The sequence below is a fragment of the Ovis aries genome, chromosome 4 (assembly GCF_016772045.2).
Source record: "Ovis aries strain OAR_USU_Benz2616 breed Rambouillet chromosome 4, ARS-UI_Ramb_v3.0, whole genome shotgun sequence".
In the NCBI taxonomy this organism is placed as follows: domain Eukaryota; kingdom Metazoa; phylum Chordata; class Mammalia; order Artiodactyla; family Bovidae; genus Ovis; species Ovis aries.
The window spans coordinates 79,703,610-79,731,573 of NC_056057.1; the positions used below are offsets into that span (position 1 = coordinate 79,703,610).

Genomic DNA, 27,964 nt, shown 5'->3' on the forward strand with positions numbered 1-27,964 from the left:
GAAAGAGACACAGATGTGTATAACGGACTTTTGGACTCAGAGGGAGAGGGAGAGGGTGGAATGATTTGGGAGAATGACATTCTAACATGTATACTATCATGTGAATTGAATCGCCAGTCTATGTCTGACGCAGGATGCAGCATGCTTGGGGCTGGTGCATGGGGATGACCCAGAAAGTTGTTATGGGGAGGGAGGTGGGAGGGCGGTTCATGTTTGGGAATGCATGTAAGAATTAAAGATTTTAAAATTTAAAAATAAAAACTAAAATTAAAAAAATTAAAAAAAAATAAAAAATAAAAAAAAATAAAAAAAGTAATCTAATTATGAAAGAATTGCAAGTGACTAAAGAATATGAAAAATGTTCACCTTACTAGTAATCTAAAATAATCAAATTTAAGACTAACAGTGATTCATTTTGCCTAAGATATTTGCTGATACTAATGAAGCAGTAAAAAGAAAAATACTTGATTGTGCTGATGGGAGTAGTAAATTGACACTCTCTCTGGTGACTCAGATGGTAAAGAATCTGACTGCAATGCAGGAGACCTGGATTCTATACCTGGGTCAGGAAGATTCCCTGGATAAGGGAATGGCTACCCACTCTAGTATTTTTGCCTGGAGAATTCCATGGAAAGAGGAGCCTGACGGGCTTAAGTCCATGGGGTTGCAAAGAGTCAGGTATGATTGAGCAAATAACACTTTCATTTTTTTCACTTTCTTAGTAGCATAGAATAGGAGGATACGTTGGTTCAGATTTTGTAGAAGGCAAATTGACAATGTGTTCAAAGTTTTATCCTTTGATCCCCAAATTTCCCTTGTAGGAAACATATCTAAGAAATATTTAACTACTTATCTCTGGTGATGCTTAATGGAGTATTTTTTTGTAATAAAAAATGATAAATCAATATCCAAAAGAGTAGATTTGTTAAAAGTAAGATGCCACATTCTTAAAATGGACTACTGTACAGAAGTTGAAAATGATAATTTAGAAAGATTATGTATGATATGAAAAAATATTTGTGACATTTTTAAGGGAGGATAAAGGCAAGAAAGCCATCTCCCTAGTTAAGCTTCTTCTTTTCTTAACACGATTCAAATCTTCATCACTCTTCAAATACCCTATCCTACACACTTTCTTCAACCACAGGGAAAATTCTCAACTCTTGAACAGAAAAGAATATGCCAGACAGGTCCTCTCTCCAGTTCTATCTTGACACCTACAGTTTCTTGACTTACACCCACAGCTGTTTAACTCTCTCTCATGACAATGGAAGAGGCACCCCTACTTCTAGCCTCAAGCTCATTCTGCCCCCTGGGCTTTTGGTAGCTGTCTGCCCACATGTAATGTACAAGGGACAAGGCAAAGTTCAAAGGGAAACGCAAATGTACGTGTCTAAACATTTTAGTCATAAATCAAGATAACTCTTATGTAAAGTATGTTCCCATCCTTCGGATGAACAAATATGCCTCCCTGAGGAACTGCGAAGCAAGTTGGAATTAAATTCTGGGACATTCTGAATCAGAATGAGGAGATACTCTTCAGCCTGCTCCCCTTCTCTTCCCACTTCAGGCTGTGCCCCACACTCTGAAGGACACTCACATGTAGTTCAAGTTTTATGTAGCCTTCGTGACAGCCACCTTGAACGCCCTTCTGGCTTAGATGTGACACACACCTGCTATGTGCCCATCTGAGGGAGGAAAGATTCTGAAAAAAAGGCACATGGACCCCAGAGGGAGGCTCTGCAGGGTCGTCAAAGCAGGAGGTGGGCTTCAGATGGGCCCCGAGTGAGCACCACACAGACACAATCCCTTGATCCACAGACTCTGCCTGCCCTTTAGGGAGGAGAACCATCAGAGGAGAGCCAGTGCAGATCCCAGATCTGGCCTCTGTCTTCTCCAGTCACAACCCGCCTTGGCTGTTTGGTGGAAGAGGTCACCCTGCTGCATAAAGGTGAGTTTCTACTTCCTGACTTGAATACCAGGCTTGTGATTTTTTGGTTGAAGAACAAATAAAAATGTGATCATTTCACATGTGATGTGTCTTATTTCATATGTTTTGAACACTTCTATCTTATTTATAGTAGGAAATTTACTCTACACAAAATTCCGCCTCCCCAGTGAACTTTTTGGAATTGTCATTCATTTGTATGAATCTCTTAAAAAAGAATCCCTCCTATTTATACCTTTTTAGTGAGTATTTTAATTCTTGGACTCTCTCTTTTTATAAATTTTATTACTTTAAATAGAGGATAATTATTTTAGTTGGAAGATAATTGCTTTACAATGTCGTGTTAGTTTCTTCGGTATACCAACGTGATCTCTCCCGAAGGTGAGTATTCACCTATCATTTAGTGTTGAAGACCTTGAACTCAAAATGTAGGGGGTGACTGAATAAAAGGTTAGATCATTTGTTAGGAAGTAATCGAAGCACAGAGTAACCTGCCCATCATGAACATGACTGTCTGGAGGAAGCAGATTCAGGAATAACTTTTTTTTTCTTCTTCTACAGTGTAATTTTGAGAAGAAATGCTGCTGCTCGCTGGTGCCTCGTTTGCCTAAAAAATATTTAACTCACAGAAAAAAAATATCTGGGAACTCGCAATGTGTTCCAGAAGAATCTTTCAACAGAGCAATGCAACTGCAAGGTTGTCAAGACAAATGGAAACAGATAAGAATGAGTCAATGTGGTATTTAAGCACGTTAGAATTAGCAAGTGAGGATGGATTCATAGTGGCTATATATCTCTTCAATTGATTTAATAAATACATCTGCAGAATTTTTAAAAAAGGATGTTTTATCCAGCAGTCCTATTGTTAACCTTAGGACTTTCCAATCCCTAGCTTTCTGATCATATTTTTTTTTTCAATTTGAGAATTAGAACAGAGCATTGTCCTGATGGACTAATGCACATCACTATAGCCTGGCAGACAAAACTGGTCCCGTTTCCACCACAGCGATTTTATGTAGTGGTCTCAAGTTACAAGCACTCTGAGCACCCAAGATATCCTGGGAATCCGAGTGGTGTGAGCCTGTGTCTCCATGTTTCTATGGTAACTCCAACACACATAATAAGCCAAGTGATCAGAAATAAATCAGTCTACTATGTTCTTAATTTCCTTATGAAAAACTCCAGGTGTGCATGTATGTATTTTAACTGCAAACCAAGCTTCAGATAAAAGTGTGTATTATATATACAATATACATGCCACACAGACAGAAAAATGTGTGTATATTCTACAGGAATCCCACATGTATGTATTATACTGTGCACATGTAAAAAGAGGCACTGACTTCATAAAATGCTGAAAGCTATTCAGGCTGTCTCTACACCAAAAGTAAACTGACAGAAAGTAAATAAAGTACGTGAGAAAAAGCACAGGATCAAAACAGCAGATGCAGGTTTAAAACTAGCTCAGAGATTTTCCTGTTGTTTGACATTTTGGAAATCTGTGTTCTCTGATGACCACTTTCATATAAGGCTATTTCCAGTGTCAAGGTGGAGGTAGTATTTCTAATTCTCCAACATATTTTGGAATGGGAAACCAGATGTTACCTGCATACAAGGCTTTAAGTCCCTGTGTGAAGTCTGTCCTGAGCCACAGAGTAAGGAGGGAGCCGGTGCTGACGCTGAAGAAATGCAGCTGAAATCCTGGTAACTAGCATCCTTAGGCCTGCTGTTCCTCCTGACAGCTGCGGGGTGTCTCAACATTTCCCGAGACCACAGCTGAGTCCTGAGTCCTTCACCTGGAGAGTAGCCTCGGGGCTTTGCACTCCCGCCCCAAGTCGACTTCCAGGCCCTTCACAGGGGCCCCGCCAGCAGGAAATCTCGTTTGAACAACGTGGGGGCTGCCTGCGGGCCGGGTCCTGGTCCTGGCAGGCAGACTGTGGGCTCCCCGGGAAGGCAAACAGGAGCCCAAAGGATGCTCCCAAGGCTTGGGGTGTGTAGGGCAGCAAGCATGGATCTGATGAAGGCAAGTAGCAGAGGATGCCCTGGTCGCGCTGGTGGATGCCAGCGTCTCAAAACCAGAACCGCAGAGTCCACTGAAGGTACCATGGCATGAACCACAGTCTTGCGAGGAAGCCGACCGCAAGGGCTCTTGGGAGTTCACAGCCACACCCCCACCTCCGCCCCTCTGTTTTAACATCTTTTTTTAAGATTTTTTTTTCTGTAGATCATTTTTAAAGTCTTTATTGCATTTGTTATGTAATATTGTTTCTGTTTTATGTTCTGAGGTTCTTTTGGATGCAAAGCATGAGGGATCTTAGCTCCCCCACCAGGGATCAAACTCACACCCCCTGCATTGAAAGGTGAAGTCTTACCCACTCGACCACCAGGGATGCCCTTCTTTGACTCTCTTATGTACTATAAATATTTTCCCAGTTTATCGTTTTATGTATAATCATTAACATCTTATGTACACTTCTACATGTCTTTTTGTTTTTGCAGTGTTGTGCATTGAGGGTTATATGTCAAATCGCTTTCCATGCCTCTTCCTCCTCCCCCAAGGTTATGTGTTCTAGGTTTTCTTGATGGGCTTTAAATCATCCCACATCTACATTTAATTATACTCTATGCAATAGTATCCAACCTTTTCTTCCGGAACTTAACCAGATGTTATAACTTATTCTGTTGATAAGTTGCTTTTCTACTTTCTTTAATTATTTTCTCTTAAAGTATAATACACAAAGAGACTGCATAAATCATATAAATGCAGTTCAATGAGCTATCTAAGCGAACACATTCATGAAAATACCGCAATAGCTCAAGAAACAGAACACTGCCAGAACCTAGGACACCTGCTGCCAGGCTTTTCTTAGTCACTATGTTTCTTCCCCACCAAAGGCCACTGCTCTTTGTACAGATGAACCCATAAATTCTCTTGTGAAGTGCTCTCTTTCACTTCAAGTTATACTTGTGAAATTCAAGTTGTGCTAATGTATATTTTGTTGTATAATATTTTATTATTTGAATATTTCACAATTTATCTCTTCTACCATTGGTGGACATTTGGTTTGTTTCCAACTTTAGGCTAGATTGCTACTGTAAACATTGTTGTACATTTAAAATATATGTACACATTTCTGTTAAGTATACATGTACATAAGAATGGAATTGCTGGACCATGTCGTAAAATTTTGCCAAACAGTTTTAAAGTGATATACAAATTTGCATTACTTTCAGCATGAGAATTTCAGGTATTCAGTATCTTCAGCAGTATTTATTATTGTGACTCTTTTTAATCTTAGCTCTTTTGGTGAATGTATCGACTTATTTAGCTATAGTTTTCACTTATTTTATGACTAATAAAGTTGAGAACACTTTCATAGATGTATTGGCCGTTGGATATCATTTTTTGTAAAGTCTATGTTTAGTTCTATTGCCCACTGTTTCAGTGGATTCTATGTCTTTTTCTTATTGGTTTATTGGAACTTTTATACATTCTGGAAAAAAATTCCCTTGTGTTTATGTATATATATGTCACAATATCTTAGTATATTCTGTGACAGTTTTTTCACCCTTTATATGTTTCCTAGGTCTGGTGACAAACTACCATAGACTTGGTGGCTTGAAACAGCAGATTTTTTTGTCTCTCACAGTTCTGAAGGCCATAAGGCCAAAGTCAAAGTGCAGGCAAGGTGGGTTCCTTCTGAAGATTCTGAGGAATAATCTATTCCGTGCCTCTCTCCTAGTTTCTTGTGACTTCGGGTGTTCTTTGCTTTCTTGACTTTCTTTGTAGACATATCACTTCAATATCTGACTCCATATTAACACTGTGGTGGTTTAATCGCTAAGTTGAGTCCAACTCTTGCAACCCATGGATTGTAGCCTGCCAGGCTCCTCTGTCCATGGGATTCTCCAGCCAGGAATACTGGAGTGGGTTGCCATTCCCTCATCCAGGGGATCTTCCCAACCCAGGGATCACACCCAGGTCCCCTGCATTGCAGGCAGACTCTTTACTGACTGAGCTATGAGGGATATTAACATTATCCCTTGTGTAACTCTCTCTACAAAGTGCTCTCTTCTGTGCCTCCACGTCTGTTTCTCGTCTTCTTCATTTCCCATCATTGGACTCAAAGTGAAAGAAAGAAAGTGAAGGCGCTCAGTCGTGTCCAACTCTTTGCGACCCCATGGACTGGAACCTATGAGGCTCCTCCATCCATAGGATTCTCCAGGCAGAAATACTGGAGTGGGTTGCCATTTCCTTCTCCAGGAGATCTTCCCAACCCAGGGATTGAACCCGGGTCCCTCATAGTTCATTGGACTCAGGGCCCACCCTAATCCATGATGATCCCATCCTGAAATCTTCAAATCAATCACATCTTTGCCATGTAAGGGTAGTTAATATTCACGGGTTCCAGGTGACCTGAATTTGAAGAAATACCATTAAACCACTACATTCTCATAATTGTATTTTTTCCCTTATGGTTGGCTACTTTTTGCTTCCCTTTAAAGAAATCTTTTCCTCCTCCCTTATTCTTACCATCATGAAGATATTCTCTTTTGTTATATTCTAGAGAAACTAACACATTTAGATATACCATCCATCAGCAGTTAATAGTTGTGCAAGGTAAAGCAAAGTGTTAATTTTCACTCCACTCCAAACAGACATTTAACTGACGAAGGAACACTTTATTAAACAGACCTTTCTTTTTGCACTATTCTGTAGTATCAGTCATAAATTAATGCCAATTAAGTGTTCTTTCTGGACATTTCTGAAAGATTTGTCCATTGGTCAGTCCTTAGATCATTCCCACACTATCTTGATTACTGTAGGTTTATAGGTCCTGATATCCAATAGTGGAAGGTCTCTTTCTTTTTCAAGATTGTCATGACTATAGGTGGTTTCTTCCATTTCCATGTAAATTACAAAATCATCTTATTTTGTTTTTCTCAAAATGCTTGAATTTTGATTGGGGTTGCATTGAGTCTTACATCAATTTTAGGGTACACTGAAATTTTTACCATGTTGGAAGTGTGTATTCTTCCTTTTTAAGTCTTTATTGTCCTCAACAATGTTTCAGATACTGTGAAGGACATTTGAATACCTTTTGTTATGTTTATTCCTGTGTATCAGATGTTTTGATATAATTTTAATGGCATATTTTAAATTTTTTCCAATTTCTAATTGTCTCTGTAGATATTCTTAATTTTGTTTCCATAGATCTTGCTGATTTATTTGTTAATTATAATGGGTTATCAGCAGATTCTTTTAGGTCATTACATACAATCATCTGAGAATAGTGAGAAGTTTACTTCTAGCTTCTTAATCTTTTTCCTTTTATTTCTGTCTCTTGTTTTATTTCACTGTCTAGGACCTCTAACATAATATTGAATAGAAATAAAGTGGGCAGAAATCTTTATCTGGTTCCCAGTATCAGAAACCTTCTAACATTTTAACAGTGTACCATTCAGAGATCTGCTAGAGATTTTTTTGTTAAGCATTCCAAGTTAAGGAGTTAATTCTCTTCTCTCCTTAGCTCATTGAGAGTTTTTCCCCCAATGAGTAGATCGGTTTTGTCAAATGCTTTCTCCACTCTTATTATTAAATAAATTTTTCTTTTTTTTTTTTTGCTAATTTTGTCATTTATATTGTAAATTAGTATAATGATTTTGATGTATGTAATGTTAAATCAGCCTTACTTACCCCAAATAAACTCACATTTACAATGTATTATCTTTTCTACATGTTATTATATATACTAAGATTTTTTTTAAAAATCAGGTTATAGAAACAAAATTTGGCTGGCTTTTTAATATAAAATGGGGATTACTCTCTTGATTTACAATATTCTCTTTTTATCATTTTACTGTCTGCAAGATAGACAATGATGTCCCTTTTTCATTCTTGATATAAGTAAATATCATTGGTTTTTGATTCTTGATCAGCTTGCCAGGAGTTTATTAAGATTAGTAGTTTTTTTTGTTTTAATCAACCTTTGGTATATTATTGATTCTCTCCATTTTATTATTATTGTTAATATACAACTATGTCATTACTTTTTACATTTAGCTGTATTATTAATTTTTTTCAGTCTTTGCTGTGTTATTAAATTTTTTCAGTCTCTGCTGTTCTTTTTACTAATTTCTGTAGATGAATACTTAGCTCATTGTTTTCTAGTCTTTCTTCTTTTCCAACATGTATATTTAAGTTTCATATAAGCATAGTTTTAGCTGCATTTGACAAGTTATTATGTCATAATTTGCCATGTTAGTCTAGGAGCAGAATCGCTCTTCGTCACCACTTTTACTTCCGCATTCTTTTGTATACTTGGTTCTGCTTCTGGACTTGCTCTCCTATAGTTTTCCTGTTTAAACCTGCAGCTGTCTCACCTTGTTTCCTTTTCTTCCCTTTATAAGACGATCTAATGACTCACAGAGCAAGGCCCTCTTCTATGTAGTATTTGCCAAGAATTCTCCTGACTCTTTTAGGGTACTCATTCACAGGTATAATTTTGTCAGATTCTCTAAAAATAATTCGTTAGACGTATGTTTTGAGTGGAATTAAAAGTACAGAGTATGAAGAAGTGACATGCTCGCAATATTGAGTTTTTATGCTCAGAAATATATGTCTCTTCAATACATTCCTCAGTAAATAATTATCAATAATTGTTTACATCATTTTCCAATAAATATTTATAAATTTTAATATGGATCTTACATATTTCTTATTAACCTTTCTTTCCCCTAGGAATTATTTGTAGTTTTGTGGGGTTATTTTTTCCTATTTTAGCATTAACTAGTAACTACTAGCACTAACTAGTGACTAGTACGGGTCCCCTCCACTGCAGGCGGTGGGGCTATGGCATGCTGGGCCTGGAGTAGGGGCCAGGTCGTGGGAGGTTCCAGGAGTGGCCTGGGGCCAGCGTCCCAGGCATCGAGGGAACCCCCCCCCCCAACCCCCGCTTGTTTTCCTGGTGGCCTGGCCGTGTCCAGGTATTTCTGGTCCCTGATCCTGTTGAACTATGGTGTTGGAGAAGACTCTTGAGAGTCCCTTGGACTGCAAGGAGATCCAACCAGTCCATCCTAAAGGAAATCAGTCCTGGGTGTTCATTGGTAGGACTGATATTGAAGCTGAAACTCCAGTACTTTGGCCACCTGATGGGAAGAACTGACTCATTTGAAAAGACCCTGATGCTGAGAAAGACTGAGGGCAGGAGGAGAAGGGGATGACAGAGGATGAGATGGTTGGATGGCATCACTGACTCAGTGGACATGAGTTAGGGTAAACTCCGGGAGCTGGTGATGGACAGGGAAGTGTGGTGTGCTGCAGTCCATGGGGTCTTAAATAATCGGACACGACTGAGTGACTGAACTGAACTGAGTGACTACTAATATATAGGAAAATTCACTGACTTCAATATTTACTTTTGAACTTGCTAATTTTTTTAGCTAATTTTTCTGACTTTTCCAGATAAAAATCATATCACCTGCATATAGTGATAATTTTCTCCTCTTTTTTTCACATTTACATTCTTCACCCTCCAGTTTCTTATTTCATTAATTAATCCTTCTCAAACATGTTGAGAACTCAGTGACATCAGGCTTAGTTTTGTCATGACTTTAATAGGAATGTTTTCAGTATATCCCTATTAATTACAATAGAGTGGTAGGTATTTATTGCATTAAACAAGTCACTTTTTATTTTGGTTTCATAAATTTTCCATTTAGGCATTTATTTTAAAATCAGGATGAGTGATTAATTTTACAAATACTTTTTCAGCCTCTATGACTCCAGAATCTCAGTTCCAAGTAAAACTAAGTCTAACTGCTCCTGTATAGCACAGATCATGCCCAGGAGAGAGGAACCAAGCCTGCAAAATCCTCATGAAGTTGAGGGGGAGAGGCATCTCCAGGAAGACCAACGAAATCATTCTATGAATCAGTGCAACGAGATCACTGTTGAATGCTAGGTGGCCCAGCTGATTGCCCCAGCACAGCTACCCTGCAGCCCCAGAGCCAGGGCATGATACAATCACTGCCCCTACTTCTTAGCTTTGCCTACTTATTTTGGATTTACACCTGGTGTCAGTGTGGTTGGTTAATCCTAGGATATGTACTCATGTTCTGGATGTCAGAGAAGCTGCTTCCCTGGTAGCTCAGCTGGTAAGGAATCTGCCTGCAATGCAGGAGACCACAGTTCAATTCCTGAGTCAGGAAGATCACCTGGAGAAGGGATAGGCTACTCACTCCAGTATTCTTGGGTTTCCCTTGTGGCTCAGATGGTAAAGAATCCACCTGCAATGTGGGAGACCTGGGTTGAAAAGATCCCCTGGAGGAAGGCATGGCAACCCACTCCAGTATTCTTGAATGGAGAATCCCCATGGACAGAGGTGTCTGGGAGGCTACAGTCCATGGGGTCACAAAGAGCGGGACACAACTGAGTGACTTTCACTTTCACTTCACACCAGTGCTCACAAAGTACAGTATTCTCCAAACATGTGAAAATGGTTCTGATGCTGGGTGGTCACTCACACACAGTCAAAAAGGTGACATCTCCACATTCATAGAAATTTTTGAATGGATTGTCTCCTTTATTCTACTAATGTGAAATGTATATATAATATATGTATATTGTCATTATTATTATTAAAGTCTCCAATGCTGTATATCTGGAAAATGCCAAAGGTTGAATTTAGTATGTTAAAAGCTGTGAGATTTCAGCAAGAACTGATTGCTGGTCCATGAACATAAGTGACAGAGATTGCAAATGAACTCTTTGTAGAGGGTGTGGAAGAGAAGCCCTTCCATCTTGGTAAGACTGTCACACTGTTTGTTAAGTTACCTATGTTGGGTATATCAAGAAAGCATCTGTCCAGAGTTGAAAACCGGAGGTATTTGTTTTAACGTACACAGTGGATTTCTTCTTAATTGAGCCAGTTCATTCGTGTTTGCTGCAGTTCCCCAAATTCCCAGGCCTTGTCATATATTCACATCATCTAAAACCCTGCAAGCATTTAGAAATAGACTTTGCCTTTATGGTACCATGTTTTGATTCTTTTTCAAGCTTTGAAAATTATAACAATAGTACATGCATGTTGTATAATGTCAAACAGTCCATTATTATATATATTATATAATTATATATGTATATATATATGTACATACATAAATGTGTATAACAAAGCTGAGGCTTCAGTGGTCATCCAGTGGCTAAGACTCCTAGCTCCCAATGCAGGGGGCCCGAGTTCCATCCCTGGTCAGGGAACTAGGTCTCATATGCCACAAATAAAGATCCCACATGAGGCAAGTAAAGATCCCAGGTGCTGCAACTAAGACCTGGTACAGCCGAATGAAAAAATTAATAAAACCAAATATTTTTAAAACTAGCTACAAAAATATGTACAAGCTAATCCTCTCCCTGACACTTCACCCATCCCTTTGAGGTAACCAGTGTTAACAGCATGCTATGGGCTAGCCCTTCTTCATACATAATCTTTCAAACACATTTGCTTTCTTTATACCTTTGCTTGCTTTTACTGACATGAAATTCTACTATACTCAGTCAACAAATTGTTTTTCCTTTAAGGTTTTACTGTGGAAAATCTCAAACATATATAGGCACAGAGAGGACACTATCACAGTTCAGTTGGTAAAGAATCTGCCTGAAATGCAGGAGACCCTGGTTCAATTCCTGGGTTGGGAAGATCCTCTGGAGATGGGATAGGCTACCCATTCCAGTATTCTTGGGCTTCCCTTGTGGCTCAGCTGATAAAGAATCCGCCTGCAATGCAAGAGACTTGGGTTCAGTCCCTGGGTTGGGAAGATCCCCTGGAGAAGGCAAAGACCACCCACTCTAGTACTCTGGCCTGGAGAATTCTGGACTGTATAGACCATGGGGTTGCAAAGAGCCTGAGACGACTGAGCACCGTGCACTTGCACTTTCAGGTACCCAACACAGAGCTTTAACAATTATCAGTTCAAGGTCAATCTTGGTTTAAACTCTACCTTCACTTCTCCACACTCCTCCATATCTGGGATGATTTTTATTTTAATATGTAGAATTACGCCCCCCTCCCTTTTATGTAAAAAATTTCAAACCTATAAAAAGTGTTGGCAGGCTAGTATAATGAACAATCCATCTGTTTATCATCTGGATTTCCCAGTTGTTTTTCATCCTAGACAGGCTTCCCTGTAGCTCAGGTGGTAAAGAAACCATCTGCAATGCAGGAGACCCTGGTCTGACTCCTGGGTTAGGAAGATCTGCTGAAGAAGGGATAGGCTACCCACTCCAGTATTCTTGGGCTTCCCTTGTGGTTCAGCTGGTAAAGAATCCACCTGCAATGCAAGACACCTGGGTTCAAATCCCTGGATAGGGAAGATCCCCTCGAGAAGTGAAAGGCTACCCACTCCAGTATTCTGTCCTAGAAAATTTGCAGAGTCGGACACGACTGAGCAACTTACTCACTTTCAGCCTAGACAATATTTTATGGAGTTCTCTATATTTAGACATAACTTTATCCTTTCCTCCCCTAATTTCTTGATGCACACACACACATATATTACTTTGTATAATTACTCATTTTTATAGAATGCCACTGATGTGCAGAAGCAGGAGTTGGCTGAGATGCTTAAAGCAAGGTGATCAAGTTCACCCAAACAGAAGGATTGAACCAAAACAGTTGCCAAAGGGGGAGACAGGAAAGATACTGTGTAACAGTGGTTAAGGGAAGGCACTCTCTCATGCTTAGCTGGGGGAACTCCAAAAATCTCTTCTACTAAAGTTGCTTGCAGACACCCAGCTTTGGGCCCAGACAGCTGCCTATACGAAGCAAACTCACCCTTCCAGGGAAGAGAGGACCCCTGAAACATGAGGTCTTGGTCCAGCTCAGGAGAGCCAATGGCCAATTGCTGGCCGCTTTCCTTTAATAAACTGTTGGAACAGTAAGTCATTCCAAGCCACCTATTTTTAGATTGTTCCAACTGCCTTTTGAATTGGGTAAAGTTTATCATTAATACTGCATTTTTTGTCAGTTCTCCTTGTATTTCTAATTGTGCTTTATATACTCTTTCAAAATTTATTAGGCACATCAAATTTCACAGTTACAGCTTCCTTGTATATTTCAGTTTTTATAAAAGGGAAACCATCCAATTTGATCCTGACTAATAACAAGCACCTGGAAAAGGAAATGGTAACCCACCCACTCCAGTATTCTTGCCTGGGAAATCCTATGGACAGAGGAGACTGCAGGCTACAGTCCATGGGGTCACAAGAGTTATACACGACTTAGCGACTAAACCAACACCACCAGTAACAAGTAGCATGTGTGTGCATACTAAGTCACTTCGTGTCAGTATCTTTGGGTCCCTATTAGCTATAGCCTGCCAGGCTCCTCTGTTCATGGGATTCTCCAGGCAAGAATACTGGAGTGGGTTGCCATCCCCTCCTCCAGGGTATCTTCCCCACCTAGGGATTGAACCCGTATCTCTTATGTCTCCTGCACAAGTAGTATATATATTACCTAAGTTCCTGTGGTCATGTATGGATGTGAGAGTTGGACTGTGAAGAAGGCTGAGTACCAAAGAATTAATGCTTTTGAACTGTGATGTTGGAGAAGACTCTTGAGAGTCCCTTGGACTGCAAGGAGAGCCAACCAGTCCATTCTGAAGGAGATCAGCCTTGGGATTTCTTTGGAAGGAATGATGCCAAAGCTGAAACTCCAGTACTTTGGCCACTTCATGCGAAGAGTTGACTCACTGGAAAAGACTCTGATGCTGGGAGGGATTGAGGGCAGGAGGAGAAGGGGACAACAGAGGATGAGATGGCTGGATGGCATCACGGACTCGATGGACGTGAGTCTGAGTGAACTCCAGGAGTTGGTGATGGACAGGGAGGCCTGGCATGCTGAGATTCATGGAGTCGCAAAGAATCGGACACAAATGAGCGACTGAACTGAACTGAACTGAAGTTTCTTTGAGCATTTCTCACTCAACACCCTGCAGCAGCAGGAAGCAAGCCTTCTAGGCCTGAGAAAATGTGAATACCAGCTCTTTCTCTCCTGTTACATTTTCCTATCTTGGACAATGATGCAATATACCATGGACTAAACCCCACTTAGCTGGTGTTTAGATCTCCTTTCCAGATTCAGATATGAAGGGGATAATGGTGTTTGTAGTTTTTGACTTGAAATCTACATCAACTAACATTAACAACATCCATCCACAACACATTTTTGTTTGCATTTCCCTGATAAGCTGGTAGCCATTGTAATAGGTTTAATGTATCCTTTCATTCAGATTTGTTTGCTTTAACTTTGTATTTGTTACTTGTTGTTGCACAACAAATAACCCAAACTTTAGTGGCTTAAACAACAACCATTTATTATGATACAGTTTCAGTGTGTCAGTAATTCAGGAGTGGCTTAGTTGCAGCTGTTCGGACTCAAGGTCTCATGAGGTTATAGTTAAGCTGTCCCCCAGGGCTGCAGTAATTTGAAAGCTAGCCCAAGGCTGGAGAATTTGCTTTCTTTCTTTCTTTTTTTTTTTAATGTAAATTTATTTATTTTAATTGGAGGTTAATTACTTTACAATATTGTATTGGTTTTACCATACATCAACATGAATCCACCACAGGTATACACGTGTTCCCCATCCTGAACCCCCCTCCCTCCTCCCTCCCCGTACTATCCCTCTGGGTCACCCCAGTGCACCAGCCCCAAGCATCCAGTACCCATGCATCGACCCTGGACTGGCGATTCGGTTCATATATGATATTATACATGTTTCAATGCTATTCTCCCAAATCATCCCACCCTCTCCCTCTAATACAGTATGCTGGTGCTGCTGCTAAGTTGCTTCAGTTGTGTCTGACTGTGCAACCCCATAGACGGCAGCCAACCAGGCTCTGCCGTCCCTGGGATTCTTCAGGCAAGAACACTGGAGTGGGTTGCCATTTTCTTCTCCAATGCATGAAAGTGAAAAGTGAAAGTGAAGTCACTGAGTCGTGTCCAACTCTCAGCGACCCCATGGACTACAGCCCACCAGGCTCCTCCGTCCACGGGATTTTCCAGGCAAGAGTACTGGAGTGGGGTGCCATTGCCTTCTCCGCTAATAGAGTATACTGAAGCATATATATGGAATTTAGAAAGATGGTAACACTAACCCTGTATACGAGACAGCAGAAGAATTTGCTTTCAAGATGATTCTCTCATGCCTCCATGACAAGTCAGGACTGGTTGCCAGGAGGATGCCTCATTTTCTCATCATGGGACTCCTCCACAGAAGTGCTTAAGTGTGTCCTCTTGACATGGTCACCAATATCGAGTTCTTCCCTCCTTCCTGGACACAAAACTAACTACATTTCAGGCAAGTATCCCTTCCCCACCCCTCATCAGTTGTAACCTTGTGACTGCCCATTGGAACGTCAGCCCAGGCCATGAAATGGCCAATACCCTCTTCCCCATGCTCACTCTCTTTCCTCCTCTGTATGGCTAGAAGTGAAGGTCTCCAAAATGCTTGGGAAAAGCCCAGATTCCTGAGGAGAGCCATCCAGCCAGAAGATGTGCCCTGGACTTTGGTCTAGTGCAGATGTAGACCTAAACCTCTGCTGTGCTAAGCTTCAGGGATTTGGCTACAGCAACTACTTTCTTACTTGCTTATTCAGACTAACACAGTACAGTACATGTATGTATGCTAAGTTGCTTCAGTCGTGTCTCTTTGTGACCCCATGGACTGTAGTCTGCCAAGCTTCTCTGTTCATGGGATTCTCCAAGCAAGAATACTGGAGTGGGTTGCCATGCCCTCCTCTAGGGGATCTTCCCAGCCCAGGAATTGAACCCACATCTGTTCTGTCTCCTGCATTGGTAGGCGGCTTCTTTACTGCTGGTGCTACCTGCGAAGCCCGCAGTAGAGTACAGTTATCTTCAATTTTCAAGTGTTCTTTACGTTTCTCTAATGTTGTATGGAGAGCATGTTTTAATCCATGCTACTTAAGAGGAGGACTCTGCAAAGTTTCAGGTTTCCTTCCTTTCTTAAAATCTCAAAAGAGGCTCAAAGATACAAATATAATATCAATAAATAAGATAAAACTATATTTAAAGTATCGAGGTAAGGAAATAGGGGCTAAAGAAAAGTAAGGCTGGGAACTCGGATGCCAGATGGTTTCAATAAAAATACTGAACATATTTAGAAAAAAAATGTGTCAAAATGTATGAAGGATATAGCTAATAATCTAAATTATATTGTTACATTTGGTGTCAGATCATGTAGCTTTTTTCTTTTGCTGCCCAACACACAGAAATATGACTTTCAAAAAGATCTCAGTGATGGTACAGCTTGTATGAACTTCACACTTACTCTGTTAGACTCATTGGTGCATATAATAATCATGGCACAAAAATGAATTTGTATGCTGGTATCATTCACAGAAATTCAAAAAGGATATTAAACCAGATTTGACAGATCTGGGCCAACAGGTAAATCTTTATTGAAAGAAAACTTTATTTTAAGAAATGGGAAGCACAAGGGGAATGATAATTATGTCCCTCAAGCATCAATGCTTCAGAAAAAAGAACATAGAAGATTGTTTTCCATAGTTTTAGCACAGCCAATTTAATACTCTCAAAAAGAAGTCATCTTCTCCTTCTAACCCTGTGAAAGTGCTCAGGGAGCTGTAATATTACCTCAGAAAGAATCTGCTCCTGCGAATTCTCACTCACCCTGATATACACTGAGAGCTTCAGAGGCAAAATCATTAAGTAAAACGAGAAATCTGTCTTTCAGTTCAGTTCAGTCACTCAGTCGTGTCCAACTCTTTGTGACCCCATGAATCGCAGCACGGCAGGCCTCCCTGTCCATCACCATCTCCCAGAGTTCACTCAGACTCATGTCCATCGAGTCCGTGATGCCATCCAGCCATCCCATCCTCGGTCATCCCCTTCTCCTACTGCCCCCAATCCCTCCCAGCATCAGAGTCTTTTCCAATGAGTCAACTCACGCAATGCAAATTTAAATCTCATTTTCAAGTGTTTAATATTTTTTCAAAATACTTTAGAACTAAAAATTAGTCAATTCTTTTCTAAGTCAGGCAACTTTAAAAAAAAAGTTTTCTCCTACTGACTTACTTTTATCATATAATAGTTGAATTTAATAACATTTACTCCAGTACTCTTGCCTGGAGAATCCCACGAATGGAGGAGCCTGGTGGGCTACAGTCCATGGGGTTGCGAAGAGTTGGACACGACTGAGCGACTTCTTTCACTTTTCACTCTCATGCATTGGAGAAGGAAATAGCAACCCACTCCAGTGTTCTTGCCTGGAGAATCCCAGGGATGGTGGAGCCTGGTGGGCTGCCATCTCTGGGGTCGCACAGAGTTGGACACGACTGAAGCGACTTAGCAGCAGCAGCACTTAAGCTATACAAGCATAATATTAATAATAAAATAAACACCTGTGGGTCCAGTATTCATGTTATGAACTAAGACCTTCCCAGGTCTTAGTTGCCTATGTGTTTTTTAGGCTGAAGTTACCTATGTGATTTTTCAGCCTCCCACTTCTTGCCGCCCTCACCAGTATCCTGAAAAGTTACTATATCCTGTATCAAGATACTGTAACCAGTATCCTGAAATCTTTACAGTTTTTTATGTACACATAGATCTTTAAGCATGATGCTGTTCACCTTTACTTGTTTTTGAGCCTTAAAAAAATGTTATAATACTTAATATAAAGTGAAAGTGAAGTCACTCAGTTGTTTCCAACTCTTTGAGACCCCGTGGACTGCAGCCTACCAGGCTCCTCCATCCATGGGATTCTCCAGGTGAGAATAATGGAGTGGGTTGCCGTTTCCTTCTTCAAATACTTAATATGGTACTCTGTAATTTGATTTACATTTGCTCATCAGTTTAAGTTGAATACTTATTGCTGATTTGCTCACTTTATCACATTTAGATGCAAAATGTTCATTTTCACTATTTTATGTGACTATTATATAACAATTTTTTTCATACTCTTGTTGGTGGATATCTGGATTATTTCCAATGCTTTGAAATATCAAACCCTTGGGTCTTTTTTCCAGTAGTCATGAATGGATGTGAGAGTTGGACTATAAAGAAAGCTGAACACTGAAGAACTGATGCTTTTGAACCGTGGTGTTGAAGAAGACACTTGAGAGCCCCTTGGACTACAAGGAGATTCACCTAGTCCATCTTAAAGGAAATCAGTCCTGAATATTCATTGGAAGGATTGATGCTGAAGCTGAAACTCCAATTCCTTGGCCACCTGATGTGAGAACTGACTCAATGGAAAAGACCCTGATGCTGGGAAAGATTGAAGGCAGGAGGAGAAGAGGACAACAAAGGATAAGATTATTGGATGTCATCACTGACTCGATGGACATGAGTTTGAGTAAGCACCAGGAGTTGGTGATGGACAGGGAAGCCTGGCGTGCTGCAATCCCTGTGGTCACAAAGAGTCAGACACAACTGAGAGACTAAACTGAACTGAACATTTTAAAATGTGTTGGCATTAATTTGTTTATGGAATTATTCCCCTCTTCCATCTTTCATTCCTAATTTTATTTATTTATGCTTCTCTGATGCCCTCAAATTCTTATGCAGAGAATTTGTTTAGGGAGGGACAGAATATGGAGAAGAAAGATGAGGACTATTGGGGATGAATAACTATATATATAGATGCTGGGAAACATTGAAGGCAGGAGAAGAGGGTGACAGAGGATGAGATGGCTGGATGGCATCACCGACTCGATGGACATGAGTTTAAGAAAACTCCGGGAGTTGGTGAAAAACAAGGAAGCGTGGCATGCTGCAGTCCATGGAGTCGCAAAGAGTCGGACTGAGCGACTGAACTGAACTATAACACCGATCATTAAAGTTCTTGTCTTTTAGGAATTACAGGCCCATTAGTTTCTAGACCTTCTTGAGAAACAACAGACATTTCCTGTCCCTTAGGTTCCCTTACTTTGGAAAGGGAGAGGAATAGTTGAGATAGCCGGTCTGACATTGACAAGTGCCTACCTACACACACACAACATACACACCTTTCCTTACTTTCAGACAAGGACTTCCTTTCATTAAAAATTCGAGTCTTGGAGTTGAAATTCTTATATAAAAGTATTTGTCACAAAGGTAGATTGGGAAGCCAGGGAAAGTAGTATAGTTAAAACCAAGAAAAGATAGACTTTTATCATTTTTAAGAGGTCATCCAAGAGTCCACTATAGCCAGGTTTCAGATGGACACATCCAGAATGGAAAGCCCTGGACTTGGCAGTGAGAGCATGATAACTTCTGACACAGTCGTTTTACTGGAGTACCAAGGGCCAAGTCAGACAGCAGTGGTTAGGAGAGTGGAACACATGGGTCTACTGAGTATAGGTTTCATCTAGTTCACTCAATGAGTGTAAGGCTTCAATAGGAAAACAACAAGGAGGAAGGGAATTTCAACACAAACCAAAAGTGGAGGCAGATGAAGGGCTTTTCATGTTTGTTTGTTTGTTTGTTTTCATTTTTGGCTGCACCATGTGGCATGTAGGATCTTAGTTCCCTGACCAGGGATTGAACCTGTACCCTCTGTATTGGGAGCATGGAGTCTAGCCCACTGGACTGCCATATTCTTATTTTTTAAAGTGGATAGTTTTCATCATTGACTTAGTATGGATTTGGGGGCTTCCCTGGTGACTCAGAAGGTAAAGAATTTGCCTATAATTCAGGAGACTCAGACTCGATCCTGGTTTGGGAAGATCCCCTGGAGGAAGGCATGGCAACCTGCTCCAGTATCCTTTCCTGGAGAACTTCCATGGACAGAGGAGCCTGGTGGGCTACAGTTCATAGGGTTGCAAAGAGTCAGACATGACTGAGTGACTTTCACTTCACTTTCACTTTTAGTATGAATTTAATATTCTCTCTCAGAAATAATCACTTTTTAAATCTTGTTTGTAATTGTGGACTAAAGGGTAATAGGACAGGAAAAAATTCTAGAGCTCCTGAACTTATTCTCTTTTGCTGGTCATTTATTCTGTTAATCTTGACCCCAGGGGGATTATTAGAAATTCAAAGTATTAACTCCCTGACCCACTTGTTCTAAATAAACCCTTTTGTAAAAAGTATAGGACAAGACAAACTGTCAAAGTAGCAAACATCCTAAACTGCTAGCAAAGACAGTTCACAGGGACTTCCCTGGTTGTCCAGTGATTGAGTCACTTTCCAAAGCTGCCAGTTCGATCCCTGGTCAGAGAACTAAGATCTCACATGCCTTGGGGCAACAAAGCCTCAGCACTACAACTGCAGAGGCCACTTACTCTGGAAACTGTGTACCACAACTAAAAAAGACCCCAGGAGCTGCAACTACTGAGCCCATGCAATCTGGAGCCACAACTAAAGAGAAACTGGCATGCCGCAAAGAAAGATCCCTCATGCTGCAGCTGAGACCAGACACAGCCAAAAATAATTAATTAATTTTAAAAAATAAAATAAAAGCCAAGTGAGGGAAGGGGGTTCCAGGGTCTGTGATCAACTTGTATACAGTTCTCTAATTGGTTGGTGGTGATGTATCCGGGTGATGTCACATCTGTCCCCAGGCTCCAGGAGGCCTGGGGCTATGTGCTTATGGTCGTCAAGTGTTAATAGTTAACAGCTTCCATTTGTTAGAGGGGGAGGTTTTTTACATCTGCAAACCAACTCGGCAAATGTGCATCAAATACTATTACCAAGGTATTTCAGTTCAGTTCAGTTCAGTCTCTTGCGACCCCATGGACTACAGCACACCACACTTCCCTGTCCATCACCAACTCCCTGAGCTTGTTCAAACTCATGTCCATCACATCAGTGATGCCATGCAGCCATCTCATCCTCTGTCGTCCCCTTCTCCTCCTGCCCCCAATCCCTCCCAGCATCAGTCTTTTTCAATGAGTCAACACTTCTCATGAGGTGGCCAAAGTACTGGAGTTTCAGCTTTAGCATCAGTCCTTCCAAAGAACACCCAGGACTGATCTCCTTTAGAATGGACTGGTTGGATCTCCTTGCAGTCCAAGGGACTCTCAAGAGTCTTCTCCAACACCACAGTTCAAAAGCACCAATTCTTCGGTGCTCAGCTTTCTTCACAGTCCAACTCTCACATCCATACATGACCACTGGAAAAACCATAACCTTGACTAGATGGACCTTTGTTGGCAAAGTAAGTCTCTGCTTTTGAATATGCTATCTAGGTTGGTCATAACTTTCCTTCCAAGGAGTAAGCATCTTTTAATTTCATGGCTGCAATCACCATGAAATTAAAAGATGCTTACTCCTTGGAAGGAAAGTTATGAAAGACAGTAGGAAGGGCGAAATCATGTTTAGAATCACGCCCCATTCCCGCCAGAGACGCTCAGAGAGCTCAAAAAACACCTGGTGTACACCAGGACCCAGGGACCCCACAGAGACTGAGACAGAACTGTGTTTGAGTGTCTCCTGTGGAGGTGCCGGCTGGCGGTGGTCTGCTGCAGGGACAGAGGCTCTGGGTGCAGCAGACTTGGGTATGGCATAAGAGCTCTTTGGTGGTCGCCATTTACCCGACCGTAGAGCTGCCAGAACTTACACAGGACTGGGAAATAGACTCTCGGAGAGCACAACAGAACCTTGTGCACCAGGACCCAGGAGAAAAGAGCAGGGACCCCACAGGAGACTGCCCCGGACTTGCCTGTGGGTGTCTGGGAGTCTCAGGTGGAGGCGTGGGTCGGTGGTGGCCAGCTGCAGGGTTGGGGGCACTGAGTGTAGCAGTACATGCATGGGATCTTTTGAGGGAGGTCACATTATCTTCATTACCTCCACCAAGGCACTTCAGAGAGGAGCTAAAGCAGAGGATACGGGGGAAGACCTATCCCAGGAAGACCCCATGAGGTCCTGCTGTTACATCACCATTTGAATAAGTTCCGCCCATATTCTTAATTGATTGTAAGAATAATTGAAAATCTTTTTCCTCTGTCAGTGAACCATATAATCTTTCTATTTATCTTTTTGACTAAGAAAGAGACCAAAGTCCTCTAAGGGTGTATATCCATACAAGAGTTTCCCTCTCTTTATAAAGCTTCTTACTAAATACAATCATAGCTTTATGAGTATGTATACATTTCACTACAAATTGTTATTGCTTTAATTCTAACATGATAGATTTCTTTTTAGAAGAGACCTATCTCTTTGTTTTCTTACAACATTTCTCAGTTTTCAGACTTTGCACTTCTACAAAATGCCTTATTTAAATATTTGGCCAGAGAGTAATAATGTTTAAACCTTATGAAACTTCTCTGGGTCATAGTTCAGTGCCTGAGATACCAGAAGTAGCAAGTCGAGGTTTACAACTGGGTGGTGTAATTCCCTAGGGACTGTGGGTTCCTTTGTCTCAAGGCAGGGCAAGATGAATTAATATGCTGAAAACTTCTTAAATCACCCTGAGACCCTGGCAGATGACCACAGAAGAAGCCCAAAGAACTTAGGCCCCATATTTAAAAATCTTGATGTGACAACTAAATTTCCAAAACAGTTTTCCATCTGATCACATTCTTTGACATCCTCCTTTGAAGAACTGAAAAAAATGTAGTGCTGTGTTTTGTCTTCCTGACCTCCTGAAGTATTAGGATAAAAGCCTGAAAGCTTTGTGTCTGAAAGAGTTAAAACAATCTGCATGGCAGAATATCAAATCCCACCACTTCTCCCTGCCAAATGAAAAGAAAAAAAAAAAATCAAAGCAAGCAGTAAGAAGGAAAGAAAAAGGGGAACTTTAGTGTTAGTAAATCAATCAGTTCCTAGACACTAATCTTCTTAAATCCAACCCTCAAGGTGGGGAGGGCCCTCTTTGGGTTTTTGGTGAAATTAATACCAAGGACTCTCAACCCTCTTTGGTTAATGGTCCACATTTACTATTTATCTGGATTTCAGAAACATCCCATGGAAATGATCCACTAGCACAATTATACTGAGTACTTAGTAATTTTATCCTTTACTCATTAATATTAATTAGTGCTTGGAGGGGAAAGAGGACAGAGAAAGACTTCTCCTATCCAAGCTAATTAACTTTGTCTAGCTTCTATGAAAGTGAGAAAGCACTTTATTAAAAACCATAAGATAAGCACTCAAGGGACTTTTATTTTCTGCTTAGGCTAAATTGTGATAACATTTGGATTTGAGAGCATCCTAGAATTGCCAATGAGAATAAAAGGATCATTACTGCAGAGCAAAGTCTCCAGCTTGGTTTCCAAGGCACCCACTCAGTTGGTGGTAACATAGATTTGATGTTTTCATGCTATTTTGGGAAATGAAAGGTGATTTCCAAGCCTCCTCTACACGACATGATAATACTCCAAGTGACCAGGAAAAGCAAGAGAATAGAAGCAGTTGTTCCTTCTTTTCTAGTAACATGGATTGATACATTCTCATTACTCAAGCAGTGAGCTGAAACACTTTTTAATCTAATGGCTAATATGTATTTGATTTCCAGCTGGTACAGAAACATTTTTTAAAACAAACATTTCATTAGACATGTTTACTATTCCCTATGAATAAAACACTGTTAGACCAATGGCACCCTACTCCAGTACACTTGCCTGGAAAATCCCATGGATGGAGGAGCCTGGTAGACTGCAGTCCAAGGGGTTGCTAAGATTCGGGCACGACTGAGCGACTTCATTTTCACTTTTCATTTTCATACTTTGGAGAAGGAAATGAGAACCCACTCCAGTATTCTTGGCCTGGAGAATCCCAGGGTTGGGGAGCCTGATGGGGCTGCTGTCTATGGGGTCGCACAGAGTTGGACACGACTGAAGCGACTTAGCAGCAGCAGCAGCAGACCTCCATAAGGATAAGTAGCAATTAGAAGTCATACATTTCATATGATTTTTATCTCAATATTCATTCATTTGTACTTTTGACAAATTTGATGGAGTACCTACTATGCAGGAGGAACTATACTGAGTTCTAAAACCTTAGATATCAATGCGAAAAAAAAAGTTATCTTAGATTCCCCTCACGTTTATGCTCTCTGTCTGTCCAAGTCCTTTAAGATGTAGACACCAATACAGAATTAAACTTGTGAAGATTTCATCTTGTGATAAAATAGACAGAAAATGGAGAGGGGACTGGAAAAGCTGGGAGAGTTATCAGATTACATTGCAAGGCTGTCAAAGAGGAGAGAGGGAGGGAAGACTGAATGGGACTTGGTCCAGACTCCGGTGCAACCAGCATAAAGAAGCAAGCCTAGGGGTGGGGGTGGGGATCCCCATTTCTCCCGCAGTTGGGCTTACCTTCATATCCCTGCTGTGCTCATTTGCTTCCTGAAAACGTCCCATGGGAAGAAGCATGGCTTTGACTTAAACAGGGCAATGAATTGCCGAGCAAGCAGCTGGACTCTTGGTCAGCTGTACTTCAGGTACTTAGAGGTTGTGAGAGGCATCCTCATGGCTGCCACAGGCTCTGTTCATGTCTTTATTACAACATTTCCTGTTTTAATTTGTCTTCCTGACTGATAGTTGAAAAAAAAAAAAACGGAATCTCATTTATGCCCAAATTATAAAATGTTAATTCTGTTATATAGAATTAGATTTTGGAAACTTTATTATAAATTCCTAAAATATCTGATTTTTCAGTCTAAAACCTAAACCTGTGTCTGGTTTATATATTTGGTGCCTAATGGCAATGAAATGTATTTTCAAAAAAAAAAAAAAGAGCAAAACTTTAAAATCTTTTATAGCAAAATTGTATGTAAAATATAGACTATAAGGAAAGCCTTCAAGGATGTCCTAATAGTAATTTTACTTCCTCTAAGCATCTTGAGTTAGTATTTTTGAATTGATATCAAAGTTGGTGTCTTTCCATTGTTGAAAACAAGGTCAGTGTGAATTCAAAGCATTGTTAAACCTCATGTATCTTTTACTTCATGGTATCAGTCTAATTTGAGGTCATTGAGTCTTACTGACCTTTTGCTAGTTTGGAATTGATTTTTTTTTGTTGTTGTTCTTTGCTGACAGTAATTCTCTGTTTTCAAACGGCTTCACTGCTTTAAAGATCTGTTTGTATTTTAAGAAAGTGTTTGAGGTAGAAGTTTCGAAGGCTTTGTCATATGGTAAAAAGACCATGATCTTTGAGATCAAACAGACTGTATTTGGGTCTCATCCCTATTTCTTTAATCAGTGCATGCCTTTTGACAATCTGATAAACCTTCCTGAATTTGCTTTCTTCTCTGTAATTTAGGGATAACAATTCCCGCCTTACAAGTTGCTGTGGGAAAGAAATGAAGCAGCTGCACAAGCTGACCCTGTGTCTCCGTGTCCAGACTGCCGTGTTTCCTGGTGTCTTCAGTCCAGTCCAGTTCAGTTCATTTCAGTTCAGTCGCTCGTCTCTGACTCTTTGCGACCCCATGAACTGTAGCACAGCAGGCCTCCCTGTCCATCACCAACTTTCAGGGTTCACCCAAATTCATGTCCATTGAGTCGGTGATGCCATCCAGCCATCTCATTCTCTGCCATCCCCTTCTCCTCCAGCCCTCAATCTTTCCCAGCATCAGGGTCTTTTCAAATGAATCAGCTCTTCGCGTCAGGTGGCCAAAGTATTGGAGTCTCAGCCTCAGCATCAGTCCTTCCAGTTCCTTCCTGGGTGTTGGTCCTTCCAACACCCAGGACAGACCTCCCTCAGGATGGACTGGTTGGATCTCCTTGCAGTCCAAGGGACTCTCAAGAGTTTTCTCCAACACCACAGTTCAAAAACATGAATTCTTTGATGCTCAGCTTTCTTTATAGTCCAACTCTCACATCCATACATGACTATTGGAAAAACCATAGCCTGGTGTCTTGGTCTCCTTTTTACTGGAAGTCACTGGAGACAAACTGACCCCAAGCCTACCCAGCCCAACGGTGCAAGTCTCCAGCACAGTCCCCTTGCAGCTGGTCTGAGCTGACAGGGCGATGACTCCTTAGCCTCCCAATGTCTTCTGTTTTTGAAATCCCTTTTTCAGCACATCTGTCAAAATGCTACCTCATCCTCCCAGGCCCACTGCTATCCCATGATCATAACGGTGGGAAGGAGTCTTGTCTGAAAAGGCTGGGGAGTGGAAGAAGCAAGTCCCTCAAGATTCCATCCACCTGGACCTAGACAAGTAAGTGGTCTGCAGTCACTCAGGTCCAGCAATCAGGTGTGGTAAGACCCCTATTTTTGTCTGGTCTACTGTTCATCTTTGAAACCGAGCAGGACCCCAGGGAGTCTTCCCAGGGACAGACACCCTCTGTATCCCTCACCTGGTTCTTTTTTGTGGAAAAGCTTTAGCCTCTTAGACCTTCCCCACATTTTAAAGAGCAAACTTAATCAGAGAATTGAGAAAATGCAGAAACAAAGGGAAACAGCCAAGCAAGACAAAATAATCATTAGTCTGTGTGGCCCAAGCTTGATAGCTCCGCCATGCTCATCACAGGTCCCGGTGAGATTCTCCTGTGAGATGTTTGCTTTGTGAGAGACTGTGTGTTGGGTATTCCTGAGAGGCTCTAAAAGATAGAACTTCAGCTGATTTTTTTTAAAGGCCTTTTTGTTGCATATGCAGAGCTGCAGGTAAGTTAAGGTGCTTAGTCCATAGAGTGCTTGCATTTTCATCTGTGAAGTCTTAGAAATACATGCTGAGCAAGCAGAAACTTCAGGTTTGTGTTATTAAGCTGTCTGTAGATCACGGGGAGTCTGTGGCTGGTTATTTGTTATGTGCCTGCTGATTGTTTGCTTTCCTCAACTTTGTATACCTGACAGAACATAGACTTGATTGTAATGAGGGGTCTGGTGAGAAGAGGGGTGCTGAAAGAGCTGGGGGAGGTGGTAACAGCTCCATGCTCATGATGACCTGCACAGCCCAAAGGTTACTACTGATGTTGGTATCCAGGGATAGAAAGTATTTAAGTATTGAGAGGCAGGATCAGAGGAAGTTAAGTAAGCACCTGCCTTGGGTGCAAAATTATAAATAAAAATTCAATGCATTATTATATATATTTTTTGGCCACACCCCATGGCATGTAGAATCTTAGTTCCCCAACCAAGGATCAAACCCATGCCCCCTGGATTGAAAGTGCAGAGTCTTAACCACAGAAGCACCAGGGAAGTCCTTAGAGCATTATTTTTGAAAATTCAAAAATGTGCACCAAAAAAATCCATCATGAATGAAATGTCAAAGTTGTAAATGAAGATAGGGTTAGTAATGTACGTTGACTCACCAAGCGTCAAGCAGTAATGAAGCCTGCAGCCAAAGGGAAAACCAGAAATGCTGATTCTGGATTTATTTAAAGTTTTAATATTTATTCATCACAGATGTTTTGCATTCATTTGATTTTTTGCAAGATTGCATTGAAGTATTATTTTTCTTCATTATTGAGTCTTTTAGCATCCCTTAAACTTTGAGCCCGAAGCCAGTGCATCACTCGCCTCATCCTACTTCAAACCCTGCTGTGAGCCTCTAGGTTTTAAGGACATTCACTTTGCTTCCTTTCATCTTCCGCCTACTGGTAGAGGGTAGTTATGGCCCAAGGGCTACAAAACTGCAGTATATCAGAAACTGTATTGACAATATTTAATATGAATTTGCATGTGATTTATTGGGGCTTTGTAAATCAATCTTCTTCCCCACCAGAAATCCTTCAGGGAGGACTTGAATAGTACTGGAATAAGTTAGTAATGAAAAAAATAAATGATTTTTTGAAATAGATTTTTCAAACACTATAAACCTTCAGGGTATGTTTAAATAATGGCCTTATTTTTCACTCCAACACGTTTTCTAAGTAGAGCAATAATCATCTTGTTTATGACATTACTGTATGGTGGTGTATCTGAAGCATATTTCAGACTTCTGCCAACTGGGAGTCATCAAAGGCGTGAGCCTGTGTGTCTGGAGAGCAGCTGGTAGGAAGCTTGTGCTTCACTTCATGTCTTGGTTGTATCACAAGGTAAGATGACACAGGGGAAGTGCACAGGATTGGCAGTCGGAAGCCATTGATTCCTCATTTGTCACTTATTACCG

General features: G+C 40.8%; 1 long non-coding RNA gene across 1 annotated transcript; it reads left to right on the forward strand.

Moving 5' to 3' along the window:
- The first annotated feature begins 294 nt into the window (after positions 1–294).
- Positions 295–5,329, forward strand: LOC105606668 (uncharacterized). The gene is made up of 2 exons (XR_003589188.3): positions 295–1,951; positions 2,510–5,329. It is a non-coding gene; the product is annotated as an uncharacterized LOC105606668 (long non-coding RNA).
- The last annotated feature ends 22,635 nt before the right edge of the window (positions 5,330–27,964 follow it).